The sequence below is a fragment of the Pogona vitticeps genome, chromosome 7, assembly GCF_051106095.1.
Source record: "Pogona vitticeps strain Pit_001003342236 chromosome 7, PviZW2.1, whole genome shotgun sequence".
Taxonomy (NCBI): domain Eukaryota; kingdom Metazoa; phylum Chordata; class Lepidosauria; order Squamata; family Agamidae; genus Pogona; species Pogona vitticeps.
Genome location: NC_135789.1, coordinates 18,391,074 through 18,397,875, shown reverse-complemented (window position 1 = coordinate 18,397,875; position 6,802 = coordinate 18,391,074).

Below are 6,802 nucleotides of genomic sequence, written 5' to 3'. Positions count from 1 at the left end.
AGGAGAGTGATGGGGAGGGTCACCTGAGGCCGGGAAAAAAGGGGGAGAGCTTTTGACAGAGGCGGCCTCGTTCTCAATCTCTCCGGGCGGGTGGTGGCCTCTAGGAAGGAACTAACATTACGAAAAGTTAATGTTTTCCAACTTTTGGGTCATTGGCACCCTTGTGTGCCATGGCACATCTCTGGGCATTTGAGCCCCCTTCCCCTCCCCAGAAAATATACATTCCATGGCAGGAAGCGGTTTGGCGTTGGGGGAGAGAGAGTCCAAAGCCGGAGGGGGGAATGTTCTGGGTTTTTGGGCGAGCCCGCCAGGGCGCATGGATCACAGAACTGCTATTTCAGAGTGCCAAACGGGGGGGGGGGGGGGAGAGAGAAGGGGAGGCGGGGCAGGGGGAATCTGTCCGCTCCTGAAGCTGTCAGGAAAATTAACCAAATTGTACTGTTGCCATACGCTCCTCCCTTCTCCGATAGGAGGCGTACTGCTGCCCAAGGCTGTTTGGGCCACGAGGGGCCCATCGTTTCCCCCTGTTTATTCATTTATTCATCTCTTTCTCTTTTTCTCTCTGAACCGAGCTGTTAATAAGGTGCTGATGTCACATGATTTTGCTTTTGGTATATGGTATATCCTTCCTTCCTTTCTTTCTTTGTACTTTCTCATTTCTTTCATTATTAGCGCCTTCCTTCCTTCCTTCCACCCTTTCATCCATCCATCATCAGCTCCTTCCTTCCCTCCTTCATTTGATCCATCCATCCATCATCAGCTCCTTCCTTCCCTCCTCCCTTTCATCCATCCATTCATCATCAGCTGCTCCCTCCCTTCCTTGTTTTCCCCTGTTCTTCTTCCCACCCTTCCTCCCTTCCTTGTTTTCCCCTGTTCTTCTTCCCACCCTTCCTCCCTTCCTTGTTTTCCCCTGTCCTTCCTTCCTTCCTTCCTTCCTTCCTTCCTTCCTTCCTTCCTTCCTCCCTTCCTTGTTTTCCCCTGTCCTTCCTTCCTTCCTTCCTTCCTTCCTTCCTTCCTTCCTTCCTTCCTTCCTTCCTTCCTTCCTTCCTTCCTTCCTTCCTTCTTTTTTAGATTATCTGCATTCCTGTCTCAAGTCAAGGTACGATCCCACCATTTCAGAGATGCGTGCCTGATCACACTGGGAAGGGTCTCCCACTCTCAATGCCAGCAGGGGGCGAGAACTCAGTTATAACTTCCCCACTGCAGTTTCCACTTCCTGCCAAGAGAGGGAGACCAAGAGTAGTAATTCTGCCATCTAGTGGGAGAACGTGGGAATGCAGCTGAAGGCCAATTTTGTTCCGTTTTGGAGCTTCTAGCACAAGGGTTTTAAGTGGCCAGTGTTTCAGCGGCCTGAGAATCTTTGGACGTTGTGATTACGGCAGAGTGCCCAGACATGATTCTACCCCAGGGTAATCACAGAGAATATCTGTGGAAGTTGTAACGTACCGTATTTATCCATTTATAAGATGACCCCACCCTTTTCCAACACCAAATTAGAAAAAGCAGGGATCAAAGGACTCCCTTTTTGCTAAGCCCCGTGCCTTGGCAAAAGGCAAGGAAAGCGGCTGTCAAAGTGACTGCTGCCTTTCTTTGCCTTTTGAGAAGGCATGGAGCTCAGCAAAAAGGAAGAGAGAAACTGCTTCCCTTCCTTTTTGCTAAGCCTTGTGCCTTCGCTAAAGGCAGTGGTAAACAGCTGCCTTCCATGTATAAATGATCCTTAATTTATTCTCAAATTATTTAAGGAAAAAGTGTCATTTTATACACGGAAAAATACGGTATATGGGATAAAAAAAGCTAGCCTACACTCTCAAGTCACTAGAAACAGATGCCGCTTAAACTCTGTGCCGGAAGCTCCAAAATTGAATTTTAGACATGAATCTTTGCCTTCTGCTGTATTCCTGTGTTCTTCCACTAGATGGCAGAAGTACTACTCTTGCTCTCCCCCTCTTGGCAGGAAGTGGAAACTTCACTGGGGGGGAGAGTGTTTCCTGAGTTTCTTACGTTGAAATTAAATGCGCTCATTCTATTGCAGCCAAACCACCTTTTGCATTTACACTGCTGTACACCCCGGATATGTTCTCCCACCTCGTCACCCCTGCAAAAGGGAAGCAGAATCCAGCCCACTTAACGCACACCCATCTGTTCTTTAGAAAAATCATTTTAAAAAAAGGATTCATGGAAAGAGTGAGGGTTTTTTTTTTTTACACTCCGAAAGTCAAGTTCAATTTGGATCATTGGCTCTCCCACCAATTCTTGTCACCTGTTTCCTTTCAAACAAGCCTGATTCATTTCCTCTCTCCTTTTCATATTTTAATATGGCTTATTTATATATATATCTATATATCTCTATTTTCCTCCACGTTTGTTTTCAGATTGTGGGGATGTGGTATTTTGAAAGAAGGGGGCGGGGAGGAATGCAATATTAAGTGAGGGCAGGATTCCCCCTGAAACGGGCATCTTTCATTTGCCTTGATGGAGGGGAAGGGATTCTGTTACGAAGTGCGAATTCGTACAAGCAGGCTGCCTCTCTCCTCCTAATGCCCCCCCTTCAATGTTGTTGAAGCAGGGAAGGTCTCCACTGTGATGTGATTACTGCCTTGAATACCGTTCATTTATTTATTTAATTAATTAAAAACCTGTGTGGGAGGGGGGAACCCCCCCACAACCAAATGAGAGCATGGACTGTTCTGTTTGGGGGTGTGTGTGTGTGTGTGTGTGTGTATCTGTTGACGGGAATATTAGCGATGTGTTGAATTATCATGCCCAAGACGTTGCCCTCAGTCCATTTCCTCTTTTATCCTCTATTCCTTTTCCTCCACCCCAGTCTTCCCAGCGCATAGCTCTCCAGATGCTCCTATTAATCCAGCAACAACACTCTTTCTAACTTCCTCTCTGGGTGCTGTTGCACTGTTTGAAAAGCTGGCGGGCCTTGGGGGCAAGAGTGCCACATGGTGTCGCCCAGAGGCCACATCTCCCCAGCTTGTTTCTAGTTGAGTCTCAACTGGGAAAGTTGGGCATGTAGCCGCTTGGGAGGGAACTACAGAGGTTAATTAACTAAAATTAATGCATTTTGGAAACACAATAACTCAGAGAGGCAAGGTCCTAGGATGCACTTAATATCTGTGCCAGTGCCTTGGTTTCATGGGGTCGGATTTCTGCCTTCCTCTGATTCCCTGGCTGAAATTCTGTTCTGCTGTTTACGCAAACAATGTGATTTTTAGACGGGAATTGGTGCAAGCTAAGAACTCTCCCAGGATTTATTAACTTTCCGAGGGCTGTTTGCGTAACTGCGCAACAGGATTCCAGCCTCTAATTCCTGACTCTGTATTAAATCGATGGCTGGAATCCAGTACAGTATATCCTCGGGGGATCAGTTCCAAATCTATCCTCCCCCTTGGATTCTGAAAAAAAACACTTATAGTGAACGCTATACATAACTCCCTCTAGTGTCCAGTTCTGGTAACTTCACCTTTTGAAATCTACGTCCACTGTATATTTCTAGGATTTTTTCTTTTAATATTTCAAATATTTTTCAGACCGTGGATAAGTGAATCTGTGCATACTGATCCCGCAGATAAGGAGGGCTTGTTGCAATAAGATCACAGAGTGACCATTGATCAGACAGACAGTTTAGAAGTCCAAAGAAATAAAATAGAGTAGTCCCATTGAATCAGTGGAACTTACAGAGGGGTTCATTGAATCCCTACTACTTCACTGGGCCCACTACTATGATTTTATGACTGGATTTCAGCCAATAAGTGCCACTCCTTCCTTATGTGTGATGAGTGATAGAATATGATTAAAACAGCAGCACAAATAGCGGAAAATATTTGGAGAAAAATCTGCACAATGGCTTTTTTCTGGGCAGGGATATTGAAGAAGAATCTCCAGAACTTTCCAGGGAGAAAAAATAAATTGATTCTACACGTTTTTGGCTCTCGTTTGCTACCATGTTCAGGTGCAGAAGAATCAATGGCATTATACAGATGCAAATCCATGTGTGCACATTTACATATGATTATCTCCTGATTATTGAACCTCGCATCCTCCTAACCACTGCTAAGCAGAGAGTCCTTTGGCACCCTGCCTTGCCTCTAACTCTTGGGAAAATCTTCTAGGGTGTACAGTTCATATTTTGTATATTTTAATTGCTGTTGTCGGCAAGAACAGGAAGAACTCTGTTCTCTTTCTCCCCAATGGCTATCCAACTTTTAAACCTCGGCCCATGTTTTTCCAACTCCAGGCTCAGCCTGGGGAAGCCAGTTTTTCGGACTCCAGCTGACAAACTCTGCCAGCCTACATGGATGAACATGATGGAAGATGTCAACCAAACTTCTCCAGGCGCTGATCCATGAAGGGTTTTGAGTTCCAAGGCATTTTCTGAAGTGCTGATTTCAGACTTGTTCTTGGGGTTCCTTGTACGTTTGTGCAGCTTTTTTTTTTCCCCGAGAAGGAGAAGCCCTCCAGTCAAACTCGGCCGAAGAGTGGCTTTCCAGACCTGGAGGGATTGCAACACCCATCAGCTCTAGCCAGGGACGCTAGGACCTGCAGCCCACCCACATCTGAAGAGCCAAACTGTGTCCTTTGTCCCTCCCTTCCTGGAGGAGGAAAAACCCACTCGTGATCTTGAAAAGCTCTCCCCTTGACAAAAACGTGCAGGTTCAATGATGAACAGGAAAAACAAAGACAAAGATGTCTTCCATTGCGTTTAGACCAGTGGTTCTCAAACTTGGCTCCCCAGATGTCCTTGGACTGCAACTCCCAGAAATCCTGGCTCATGGTGAAGACTTCTGGGAGTTTGAGTCCAAGAACATCTGGCAACTCAAGGTTGGGAACCCTTGAGAAAGGGTTAAACTGAGCTCCGTCTGTCTGCCTTTAGCCCCACCCCTTCCTGTGAGCTCCACCTTCAGCCCCACTCCTTTAGCATGGCTTGGCTTCATGCCTCTTTGGCTACATGGATGCCTTGAAAGAAACAGATGTGAAACTGTGACAGGGTAAAGGCTGAGCACCTCTGAGCATGTCCAGAGTTTATTAATGTTTTGCCACGCATTGAGGTTGCCACCCTAGATAGCAAAAGCTAGCCAACGCGCCCTACGCCAGATTCACTTGCATAAGAAATAATACATCTACAGTACACTGGAGCTTTTTGTTGTTGTTGTTGTTTAGACATCCTTCAATCTTGAGAGACAATTGTAACATGCTCTGTATGGAGGACTTGGAACAGTGTCTAGTGTGGCTGAGGAGGCCAATTCGAGAGTGACCATCCCTTCCACACTGAAGACAAATACAATCTGTCCCCTGCCCAGCTCCCTGGTTTTGCTGCTTTCGGGTTTGCCTTGGCCTGCTGGACAAGAGTCTCTTCAAATTGGGAGAGGTCATGATGCACTGCCTGCCTTCAGGCTGAATGCTCAGATATCAGGGTTTCCCATCTGTTGAGGTCCATTCCTAAGGCCTTCAGATTCTGCTTGCAGATGTCCTTGTATCGCAGCTGTGGTCTCCCTCTGGGGCGATTTCCCTGCACTAATTCTCCATACAGGAGATCTTTTCGAATCCGAGCATCAGCCATTCTCACAACATGCCCAAGCCAATGTAGACATCACTGTTTCAGTAATGTATACATTCTAAAAATTCCAGCTCATTCTAGGACTACTCTATTTGGAACTTTGTCCTGCCAGGTGATGCCAAAAATGTGTCGGAGACCACGCATATGGAAGGTGTTCAGCTTCCTCTCCTGCCGTGCACAAAGGGTCCAGGACTCGCTGCAGTATAGGAGTGTGCTCAGGACACAAGCTCTGTAGACCTGGATCTTGGTCTATGTCATCAGCTTCTTATTGAGCCATACCCTCTTTGTGAGTCTAGAGAACATGGTAGCTGCTTTCCCAATGCGTTTATCCAGCTCGACATCTAGGGAGAGAGTGTCAGAGATTGTGTTTTCTTCAGGCTGATTGCTAGTCCAAAGTCTTGGCAGGCCTTGCTAAAACGATGGAGCTTATTTGATGCGTCCAACCGGTCTACCTGCTTCCATATTTACTTTCAGGTACGAAACACCGAGGCTGAAAGGTAAGCTGCAAATTCACAAAAAAGGATGCCGGGACAATCTTGCCTTCCTTCAATCCCTGGGATCTGAGAGCGATGAGGGAGGATGGCCAATGCCAGTTCCTCATTTCCCTCCCGGCGTTCCAAGATTTAATTTGAATACCACCTTGTTAATTTTTTAATTCAAAGCCTGTGCCCTCATTTATGCGTGTTGTCTTCTGTTGCTGAGACATGCTTTCTGCATCCAATTTCACCTGATATATGCTTTCTTTTCTTTTCTTTTCTTAAACTTTTCTCTCTTTTTTTGCAAGTACATGCCTTTGGGGGAGTTATTTCCAACAGCGATCATCCCTTGCCTTTGTGCAGATGTGCGCCATTTCTTTGGATTGATGCCTTTCTCTCCTTGCCAGCAGGGAAACGCCTCTTGTCGCAAAATGGAGAGAAAGGCCAATCCTTGGGGTGGGGGATTGCAGGGAGAGAGAAACCGTGTTCAGGCTGATCGGTCAGTTTGGAAAACAAGACAGGTGCCAACACCCATTCCTAATTCAGAAGAACACTCAAGGGCTTCCACACCACCCACTTTGGATGGGTGGTGACCCGCTCCTCTTTAAATGCCCTGAAGCTCCTCCTCCTTTTTTCTGATTGGCCAGGAAGGCACAGGCCACACCCCTCCAGCATGGAGCATCGGAGGCTTACCTTTTGCTGTTCACCTGTTTTCAGCATCCTGAGATGCTTCTAGAGGGGAAGGTAGGTGAGGTCTGATTGT